This window comes from Rhinopithecus bieti, unplaced genomic scaffold (genome assembly GCF_001698545.2).
Source record: "Rhinopithecus bieti isolate Rb0 unplaced genomic scaffold, ASM169854v2 scaffold_3875, whole genome shotgun sequence".
Taxonomy (NCBI): Eukaryota; Metazoa; Chordata; class Mammalia; order Primates; family Cercopithecidae; genus Rhinopithecus; species Rhinopithecus bieti.
Window position 1 is genome coordinate 1,139,083 of NW_016804422.1, and position 11,296 is coordinate 1,150,378.

An 11,296-nucleotide genomic window follows, 5' to 3' on the forward strand; every position below is an offset into this window, starting at 1 on the left:
TTTTTTGAGACAGAGTCTCACTCTGTGACCCAGGCCAGAGTGCAGTGGTGCAATCTTGGCTCACTGCAAGCTCCGCCTCCTGGGTTCACACCATTCTCCTGCCTCAGCCTCCCAAGTAACTGGAACTACAGGCGCCCGCCGCCATGCTCGGCTAATTTTTTTTGTATTTTTTTTTAATAGAGATGGGGTTTCACCGTGTTAGCCAGGATGGTCTTGATCTCCTGACCTCGTGATCCACCCGCTTCGGCCTCCCAAAGTGCTGGGATTACAGGCGTGAGCCACTGTGCCTGGCCTAACTAATCTATCAGGTTTTCTCCAATACAGTGTGCCAGAGTGCTCTGTGAAGAATCGTTTTCCATCCCTACCACATGTCTAGGTGAAGGGAGAGGAGGGATGGCAAGCTGCCAGTACACTAGTGGGCACTCCTAGTGATGCTCTGGTCTCTGCTCCCTTTCTGCTGGTAGTAGTAGGCATCCTTTCTAGCCGCTGCAGCAGCTTGATATTGTGGGGAGGAAAGGTCCACCCACTAATCACCTCTTCTTGAAGCTGTATTTTTTGTGTTCATAGAAGAGGTCTGTCTTAGAGCTCCCTAAATTGACAATCTTTGGGCAGCCATCTCTATCCTTCTCCTGGATGGTGCACTCCTTACAATAATAGGCACTGGATACCCCAGAGCCCCCATAGATAACACAGCGCCCCAGTAAGATATGTAGTCACTCATCACATACGCACACCAGAGTGCAGGGACACAAATCACACATTTGCTGTCACATTTTTCACACAATCTTCTGATGACAACACCAGACTGCTTGCGCCAAAAGATCAAATCAGGATGATGTTTAGCCATAGTTCCCAATGAAGCCGGCCACCGGAAGTCTATTTTTTTGTGTGTGTTTTTTTTGAGACGGAGTCTCGTTCTGTCGCCCAGGCTGGAGTGCAGTGGCCGGATCTCAGCTCACTGCAAGCTCCGCCTCCCGGGTTCACGCCATTCTCCTGCCTCAGCCTCCCGAGTAGCTGGGACTATAGGCGCCCGCCACCCCGCCTAGCTAGTTTTTTGTATTTTTTTTTTTTTTTTTTTAGTAGAGACAGGGTTAGCCAGGATGGTCTCAATCTCCTGACCTCGTGATCCGCCCGTCTCAGCCTCCCAAAGTGCTGGGATTACAGGCTTGAGCCACCGCACCTGGCCCGGAAGCCTATTTTTTAAATTTTGAGACAGCTTACAGATATTAGCCACTGCACCTGGCCTTGTTGGTGATTTTGATGCTTAAAATGGCCCCCAAATGTTGTATTGAAGTGCTGCCTGGTGTTTCTAAGCACAAGAAGGCTTTGATTACCTTACAAGGAATGTGTTAGGTAAGTTTTGTTCAGGCATGAGTTGTAATGCTGTCGACTATGAGTTCAGTGTTAATGAATCAGTAATTTATATTAAATAAGGTGTCTTTAAACGGAAACATACCTAAAAGGTTTTATATTGTATGTGTGTAGATCTGGAAGGTTATATATTGATTGGTTGATGAAAATATGACTAGATCATCTTCCACTGGTTGACAGTTTATAAAAAAAAAAAAAGGAAATATGACCAGAGGCTTACAGGAATTTAAACATTTATTTTGTCTAGGTGCAGTGACTCAGTGTTCAGTAACTTATTGTACACAATGACCTTATAAAACATAATTACCATCAGTAATGAGAACTGACTGTATAGTCGCTTGTGTCAGAGCCCTAGCTAAGTGTTCTAGGCTTTAATGTCTGGGAGCCACAGGCAGTGCTTTAGTTGATAAGTATTCATCCCTTAAATTCCCTCTCCCATTAAAAGTCATTTCCACAGCTCACCTATTATACGTAGCTCAGTTTGTAATATTTCATTGTTTCACCATTAACTTCTTGGGCTATGCTGACTTTCAGTTCTCTGAAGGCAAGAATTATTTTTGTTTTCTTAGTAATAATGTACTACATGGTCTTACTCTGTAGGTATTCAATATGTGTTTGATCACGTAAGTACTTAAAAAAAATTTTTTTTTGCACATTTAAATTTAATGGTCCCTGACTGATTTGGAGACTTTATAGTTGCAATTTGGACAAAAAATTGGTTTGGTGATGACTATTCCGGTTTTGTGTGTGTGTGTGTGTGTGTTAGAGTTGTGTGTGTGTGTGTTTGTGTGTATGTGTGTGTTTGTGTGTGTGTGTGTGTGAGAGAGAGAGAGTCTTGCTATGTTACCCATGCTGGTCTTGAATTTCTGGGCTCAAGTGATCCTGCTGCCTCAGCCTCCCATGTGTACCACGATGCCTAGCTAGTGAATATTCTGAAACTTATTTATAAAGACTTACGCTCAACTAGAAGATGTTGTATGGACCAGGGCCATGCAGCATACTTGACAAGATATACCTAGGCTATTTTGGTTTACTTTTTTTGGTACTTTACCTGAAGACAGTGCAGCAAAAATTAAAGTGGGTTCATTAGCATAGAAAATATAATGAATATTAAAAAGCTGCTTCTCTATTTGGGAAGATGTATTATGAAATATGTGGCTATCTTTTTTTTTTCTTTCTTTCTTTCTTTTTTTTTTTTTTTTTTTTTTGAGACGGAGTCTCGCTGTCACCCAGGCTGGAGTGCTGTGGCCGGATCTCAGCTCACTGCAAGCTCCGCCTCCCGGGTTCACGCCATTCTCCTGTCTCAGCCTCCCGAGTAGCTGGGACTACAGGCGCCGCCACGTCGCCCGGCTAGTTTTTTGTAGTTTTTAGTAGAGACGGGGTTTCACCGTGTTAGCCAGGATGGTCTCAATCTCCTGACCTCGTGATCCGCCCGTCTCGGCCTCCCGAAGTGCTGGGATTACAGGCTTGAGCCACCGCGCCCGGCCTTTTTTTTCTTTCTTTGAGACAGAGTCTCACTCTGTTGCCCAGGCTGGAGTGCAGTGGTGCGATCTCGGCTCACTGGCTTACTGCAGGCTCTGCCTCCTGGGTTCATGCCATTCTCCTGCCTCAGCCTTCCAAGTAGTTGGGACTACAGGCGCCTGCCACCATGCCCGGCTAATTTTTTTTTTTTTTTTTTTGAGACAGAGTCTCGCTCTGTCACCCAGGCTGGAGTGCAGTGGCGCGATCTTGGCTCACTGCAGGCTCTGCCACCTCCTGGGTTCACGCCATTCTCCTGCCTCAGCCTCCCGAGAAGCTGGGACTACAGGCGCCTGCCACCACGCCTGGCTAATTTCTTTTTGTATTTTTAGTAGAGACGGGGTTTCACCGTGTTTGCCAGGATGGTCTTGATCTCCTGACCTCGTAATCCGCCCGCCTCTGCCTCCCAAAGTGCTGGGATTACAGGCGTGAGCCACCGCACCCAGCCAATATGTGGCTATCTTGTACATTTTGCATGTGTCTCCAAAGTAAGTGCTGACCTTGGTGCCAGGGAGCCAATATTAAGTTTGAGTAATTTCATGAAGCAGAGTGTACCAGGCAGGACCAGTTGGACGCTTAAACATATTAACTTGACTGTTTACAGTATTACTTTTCATTGGTAGAATTGGGACTCGATAAAGATTTATTAATTGGCCAGCTGCAATGGCTCATGCCTGTAATTCCAGCACTTTGAGAGGCTGAGGCAGGAGGATCAGTTGAACTTAGAAGTTCAAAACCGGGCCGGGCGCGGTGGCTCAAGCCTGTAATCCCAGCACTTTGGGAGGCCGAGATGGGCGGATCACGAGGTCAGGAGATTGACACCATCCTGGCTAACACAGTGAAACCCCGTCTCTGCTAAAAAAAATACAAAAAACTAGCCAGGCGTGGTGGTGGGCGCCTGTAGTCCCAGCTACTCTGTAGGCTGAGGCCGGAGAATGGCATGGACCCGGGAGGCGGAGCTTGCAGTGAGCTGAGATTCGGCCACTGCACTCCAGCCTGGGCAACAGAGCCAGACTCCGTCTCAAAAAAAAAAAATTAAAAAAAGTTCAAAACCAGCCAGGTGCGGTGGCTCACGCCTGTAATCTCAACACTTTGGGAGGCCAAGGCGGGCGGATCATGAGGTCAGGAGATTGAGACCATCCTGGCTAACATGGTGAAACCCCGTCTCTACTAAAAATACAAAAAATTAGCCGGCCATGGTGGTGGGCGCCTATAGTCCCAGCTACTCGGGAGGCTGAGGCAGGAGAATGGTGTGAACCCGGGAGGCGGAGCTTGCAGTGAGCAGAAATCGCGCCACTGCACTCCAGCCTGGGAGACAGTGAGACTCTATCTCAAAAAAAAAAAAATTAAAAAAAAAAAAAGTTCAAAACCAACCGGGGCAACCCAGCAAGGCCCGCTTATCTACCAAAAAATAAACAATTAGCTGGGCATGGTGTGACATGCCTAAAATTCCAGCAACTCAGGAGGCTGAGGTTGGAGGATCACTTGAGCATAGGAGTTGGAGGCTGCAGTGAGCAGTGATCACACCACTGCACTCCTGCCTGGGTGAGAGTGAGACACTGTCTTAAAAAAAAAAAAAAGCTCAAGAGTTCAAAACCAGCCTGGGCAACGTAGTGAGACCCTGTCTCTATGTAAAAGAAAATTAGAATTATTAACTGTAACAGAGACTGGAGTAAGGAGAAAATGGCTAGTCAGAAGTGGAGAGAGGCTGGGTGTGATGGCTCATGCCTGTAATCCCAGCACTTTGGGAGGTTGAGATAGAAGGATCATTTGAGTCCAGGAGTTTGAGACCAGCCTGGGGGGCAGCATGGTGAAACCTTGGTCTCTACAAAAAATAAAAAAATTAGCTGGGTGTGGTGACATGTGCCCATAGTCCCAGCTACTAGGGAGGCTGAGGTGGGAGGATTGCTTGAGCCCAGGAGATGGAGGCTGCAGTGAATCATGATCGTGCCACTGCACTTTAGCCTGGGTAACAGAGCAAAACCCTGTCTCAAAAAAGAGAACGCTCTAGAATATAAAAAGACAATATATGTGTTTATGTATATATAGCCTTCCTATATATACATATTTTATATATTATATAGTTTTCCTATATATTATATACATAAAATATATTAAGTTAAAAAGGAAGACTATATATATGTAATACATACATGTGTTACATATACATGTATTACATATATTTCATATATATATTATTTTATTTTTTTAAGGGAGAGGGTCTTGTTTTATCACCCAGGCTGGAGTGCAGTGGTGCAATTATAGCTCACTGCCCCCTCGAACCCATCCTGGGCTCAAGGGATCTTCCCGCCTCAGCTTCCCAAGTAGCTGGGACTACAGGAGTGCACTGCTGCACTCGGCTAATTAAAATTTTTTTTTGTAGAGGTCTTGCCATGTTGCCCAGGTTGGTCTCAAACTCCTGGGCTCAAGCGATCCTCCCTCTTTGGCCTCGCAAAGTGTTGGGATTACAGGTGTGAGCCACCGTGCCTGGCCACTCTTGAGTAAGGTTTCTTTCACACAGTGTAATGTTTTAATTTATACATGCTGTTGTCTGTATCAGTAGTTTATTTTTATTGCTATATAGTATTTCATTGCATTAACACTACAGTTTGTTTATTCTCCTGTTGATAGATATTTGGGCTGTTTCCAGTGTTTGCTTTATGAGTAAAGCTTTTATGAGCTTTTTTGCACAGGTTTTTTTGTGTGGGTATATACATTCATTTCTCTTGAAGAGAATAGAATTGCTGGGTCATAGGATAGATGTATGTTTAGCTTTATGGGAAACTGTAACACCTTTTCCAAAATGGTTGTACCATTTTTACACTCTCACCAATAATGTATGAGAGTTGTGGTTGTTCCACATTTAGCAACATTTAGTGTGTTGTAGTGTGTTGTTAATTTTTGCCATTTGGGTGAAGGTATAGTGGTAACTCATTGTAGTTTTTATTTTCATTTACCTGAATGCTAATGATATTGAGCACCTTTTCCTGTACTTAATGGTCTTTGTGTATCTTCCTTTGTGAAGTATTTATTCAAATCTTTTGCCCATTTAAAAAAAAAATTGGCTTTTTTATTTTTTAAAGAAATTTATCTTTTAGAGATAGGGCCTCTCTATGTTGCCCAAGCTGGACTTGAACTTCTGGACTCAAAGGATCCTTCTGCCTCATCCTCTCAAATAGCTGGGACTATAGGTGTGCACCACTGTGCCTGGCAGGGTTTTTTTTGTTTTTTTTTTTTGTTGTTGTTGTTACTGAGTTTTAGGAGGTTTTTTTGTATTCTGGATACCATACTTTTTGTTTTTTGTTTTGTTTTTTTAGAGACAGGGTCTTTCTCTTTTGCCCTGGTTAGAGTGTAATAGCATGATAATAACTCACTGTACCCTCTTAACACCTGAGCTTAAACGACCCTCCTGCCTCAACCTCCCTAGTAGCCAGGACTACATGTGCATACCACCATGCCCAGCTTATTTTCTTTTTAAAAATTTTTTGTAGCAATGGAGTTCTCAGCATATTTGCCCAGGCTCGTCTTGAACTCCTGACCTCAAGCAGTCCTCTTGCCTGGGCCTCACAAAATGCTAGGAATACAGGTGTGAGCCACCATGCCTGGCCTATTTTCTTAATGATATATTTTAAAGATCAAGGCTGGGTGCAGTGGCTCACGCCTGTAATCCCAGCACTTTGGGATCACTTGAGGTCAGTAGTTCGTGACCAGCCTGGCTAACTTGGTGAAACCCCATCTCCACTAAAAATACAAAAATTAGGCGGGTGTGGGCCGGCCTTGGTGGCTCACGCCTGTAATCCCAGCACTTTGGGAGGCCGAGGCAGGTGGATCACGAGGTCAGGAGATCAAGACCATCCTGGCTAACATGGTGGAACTCCATCTCTACTAAAAATACAAAAAAAAAAAAAAATGCTGGTCGTGGTGGCAAATGCCTGTAGTCCCAGCTACTTGGGAGGCTGAGGCAGGAGAACGGCATGAACCCGGGAGGCAGAGCTTGCAATGAACCGAGATTGCACCACCGCATTCCAGCCTGGGCGCTGGGCGACAGAGTGAAAAAAAAAAAAAAGCCAGACGTGGTGGTGGGCTCCTGTCATCTCAGCTACTTGGGAAACGGAGGCAGGAGAATCTCTTGAACCCGGGAGACGGAGATTGCAGTGAGCCAAGATCATGCCACTGCACTCTAGTCTGGGCGACAGAGCGAGACTTCATCTCATAAATAAATAAATAAATAAATAATCAGAGGTTTTCAGTTTTGATGAAGTTCGATCTATCAATAATTTCTGTTATGATTATTGCTTTCTATGTCCTGTCTGAGTGTCTGGGGATACCTTGCCTACCTCTAAGTGTTGGACATTTCTAGCAAGACTTGAAGTCAGGTAGTGTAAATCATGTAACTTTATTTTTTTTTTGAGACAGGGTCTGGTTCTTGTTACCCAGGCTGGAGTGCAGTGGCACAATCTCCGCTCACTACAGCCTCCACTTCTTGGGCTCAAGCCATTCTCCCAGGTGAGCTCTGCCCACCTTGGCCTCCCAAAGTGCTGGGATTATGGGTATGAGCCACCATGCCCAGCCTAACTTTATTTTTTATGTTTTCACCTAAAAGCTTTATAGTTTTAGCTTTTATATTTTGGTCTCTGAGTCATCTTAAGTTAATTTTTGTTATTATGTGAGATTGGGGCTGGTGTTTATTTTTCCCCCACATAGATAACTGATTGTTCCATTACTAGCAACATTTGTTGAAAAGACTTGTGTATTATCTATTGCTCTGTAACAAATTATTCAAAAATTAGCAGTTTAAAACAGCACAGAGTTATTACCTCAGTTTCTGAGGGCTAGGAATTCAGAAGTGGCCCAGGCTGGAGTACAGTGGTGTGATCACGGCTTACTGCAGCCCTGGCCTCCTGGGCTTGAGTGATCCTCCCAGCTCAGCCTCCCAAGTAGCTGGAACTACAGGCATGCACCACTGTGCAGGGCTAATTTTTCCTATGTTTTTGTAGATATGGGGTTTCACTTTGTTGCCCAGGCTGGTTTTGAACTCCAGGGCTCAAGTGATCTTTCCCTGTTGGCCTCCCAAAGTGTTGGGATTATAGGCCTGAGCCACCGTGCTTGGCTTAGAGGATCTGTGTTCAAGATGACTTATTCGTAAAGCTCTTTGCAGGAGGCCTCAGTTCCGTGTCGTTTATCTCTATCCAGGGCTCTTTTTTTTTTTTTTTTTTTTTGAATTTTATCCTACTTTCAAGCTAACAAGTTATACACAGGGCTCTTTGAGTTTCCTCATGGGGTGCAGTAATCTCCTCCAGAAATGATCTAAGACAAAGTAAGGAAGAAAGCATGATGCCTCTTATGACCTAGTCATACACTATCACTTCTGCCATATTCTTTTCATTAGAATGAGTCACTAAGTCTAGCCTGTACTCAAGGAGAGAGGAGGATTTCACTTTTTAGAGGGAAGAATGTAAAAAAAATTGACATAGTTTAAAACCACTAAAATTGTCTCGCCCCGTTGGTTTGCTTTGGTACTTTTGTCGAAAAACAATTGACTGTTATATCCTGATTTGTTGCTGGCAAAAAACCCATGAACAATTCTCTGTAGATACGGGCCTGTTTCTGAAATCTGTGTTCTGTTCCATTGATCTATTTGTTTATCCGTATGCCAGTACCCCACTACTGCAGCTTTATAGCAAGTCTTGACATCAGTCAGTGTAAATAATCCAACTTTATTGTTTATCAAGATTTATTTGAATATTATAATTTCTTTTTATTACCATATAAATGTTAGAATTAGCTTGTCAATTTCTGTAAAAAAGTCTGCTGGCATTATTGAGTCTTCTAATCCATGTGCTGCATGTGGCATATTTCTTGATTTATGCCTTCTTTACTATCTTGCTACATTATTTGATTGCTTTTAGTGTAGAGTTCTTTCACATTTTGTTAAATTTGACCCAAGACATATGGTTTTTATGATGCTATTGTAAATGAAATTTTTAAATTATACATATACATAAGAAAATGTAGAATTTTAACTCTTTTGGAGGGTATGTTGCACTGACATTAACTATATTCACAATGCCGTTTTGAGAACTTCTTTCATCATTCCAAATAGAAACTCTACCCGTTATATGGTAACACCCCATTCTCACCTCCCCCAGCCCCTTGTACGCTCTTAATAATTTTCTTTTTGTCTCGATGAATTTGCCTGTTTTATTTTTGAGACTCAATCTCACTCTGTCACCGAGGCTAGAGTGCAGTGGCCCAGTCTCAGCTCACTGCAACCTCCGCCTCCTGGGTTTAAGTGATTCTCCTGCCTTAGCCTCCCAAGTAGCTGGGATTACAGGTGCCTGCCACCACACCTGACTAATTTTTGTATTTTTAGTGAAGATGGGGTTTCACCATGTTGGCCAGGTTGATCTTGAACTCCTGACCTCAAGTGATCCGCCTGTCTCACCCTCCCAAAGTGCTGGAATTACAAGCTTAAGCCACCGTGCCCAGCCCAGTTTTATTTTATGTAAGTGGAATTATAATTATACAATTTTTTCCCTTTTGTGCCTGGCTTATTTCACTTAGCAAAATGTTTTCAAGATTCATCCATGTTGTGACATGCATCAGAATTTCATTTCTTTTTAAGGCTGAATAATATTTCACTGTATGTATATACGACATATCTTTATCCATTTATTTGTTGATGGACATGGGTCATAGACACCATTTGGTTATTGTGAATAATGCTGTAAACATTGGTGTATGAATATCTGTTTTGGATTCCTCCTTTCATTTCTTTTGGGTATAGACCTAAAAGTGGAATTGTTGAATCATATGGTAATTCTATGTTTGACTTTTTGAGGAATTGCCGTACTGTCTTCTTTACATTCTCACCAGCAGTGCACAAGTGTTACAGTTTCTTCATATCCTTGCCAACACTTATTTTCTATTTTTTTAATTTTTAATTTTTATTTTTTTTATAGCTTGGGTGTGAAGTAGTTTCTCATTGTGGCTTTGATTTGCATTTCCCTAATGACTAATGATGTTGAGCATCTTTTTGGATATTTTTTGGCCATTTGTAAATCTTTAGAGAATTGTCTAAGACCTTTGCCCATTTATGAATTGGGTTATTTTTGTTGTTGTTGAGTTATACAAGTACTTCATATGTTCTATATGTTAATCCTTTATCAGATGTATGATCTGCAAATATTTTCTGCCATTCCGTGGGTGGTGTTTTCACTCTTTTTAAATTAATTAATCAATTTTTTAGAATAGAGATGGGATCTCACGATATTGCTCAGGGTGGTCTCAAACTCTTGGGCTTAAGTGATCCACCTGCATCACCTCCCAAAGTGTTGAGATTACAGGTATGAGCCACTGCACCCAGACTAATTTTATTTTTTTAAGTTATTATTACTATTATTATTATTATTTTTGAGATGGAGTCTCACTCTGTTGCCCAGCCTGGAGTGCAGTGGCACGATCTCTGCTCACCACAAATTCCGCCTCCCGGTTCAAGCGATTCTCCTGTTTCAGCCCCCTGAGTACCTGAGATTACAGACATATGCCACCACAACCAGCTACTTTTTTGTATTTTTAGTAGAGATGGGGTTTCACCATGTTAGCCAGGTTGGTCTTGAACTCCTGACCTCAGGTGACCTGCCCACATCAGCCTCCCAAAGTGTTGGGATTATAGGCGCGAGCCACCGCGCCTGACCAATTATTATTATTTTTTGAGACAGGGTCTCACCCTGTCACCCAGGCTGGAATGAGTGGTATGAATGTAGCTCACTGCAGCCTCAAACTCCTGGGCTGAAGTGACTGCCTACCTGCCTCAACCTTCCAAGTAGCCGAGACTACTGGTATGAGCCAGTGCAACTCAGCTGGTTTGTTTAAAATGAAAAGTTTTTTTACGGAGATGGAATCTTGTTATGTTGCCCAGACTGGTCTCAAACTGAGCTTAAGCAATCCTCTTGCCATGGTTTCCCAAAACTGTAGGATTTCAGGCCTTGGATTGATTTCTTTTTTCTTTTCTCTTCTTTTTTCTTTTCTCTTCTCTTCTCTTCTCTCTTTTCCTTTTCTTTTTTCCCCCTCCCCTCCCCTCCCCTCCCCGACGGAGTCTTGCTCTTGTGACCCAGGCTGGAGTGCAATGGCACAATCTCGGCTCACTGCAACCTCCGCCTCCGGGGTTCAGGTGATTCTCCTGCCTTAGCCTCCTGAGTAGCTGGGATTACAGGCGCCCACCACGCCCAGCTAATTTTTGTATTTTTAGTGGAGACAAGGTTTTGCCATGTTGGCCAGGCTGGTCTCGAACTCCTGACCTATTGATCTGCCCGCCTTGGCCTCCCAAAGTGCTGGGATTACAGGCGTGAGCCACTGTGCCTGGCCGATTTCTTTCTTTTCTTTTTTTTTTTGTTTTGTTTTTTTT

At 43.3% G+C, this 11,296-nt stretch overlaps 2 protein-coding genes and 1 pseudogene across 5 annotated transcripts in view; 2 read left to right on the forward strand and 1 right to left on the reverse strand.

Annotated features, from left to right (window-relative positions):
• CDHR4 (cadherin related family member 4) overlaps positions 1 to 11,296 on the forward strand; it is a 73,555-nt gene that overhangs the window by 27,755 nt on the left and 34,504 nt on the right.
• Positions 1 to 11,296, forward strand: part of IP6K1 (inositol hexakisphosphate kinase 1) — an 80,631-nt gene that overhangs the window by 20,480 nt on the left and 48,855 nt on the right. The window lies entirely within an intron of this gene.
• Positions 271 to 916, reverse strand: LOC108526979 (PHD finger-like domain-containing protein 5A pseudogene; annotated as a pseudogene).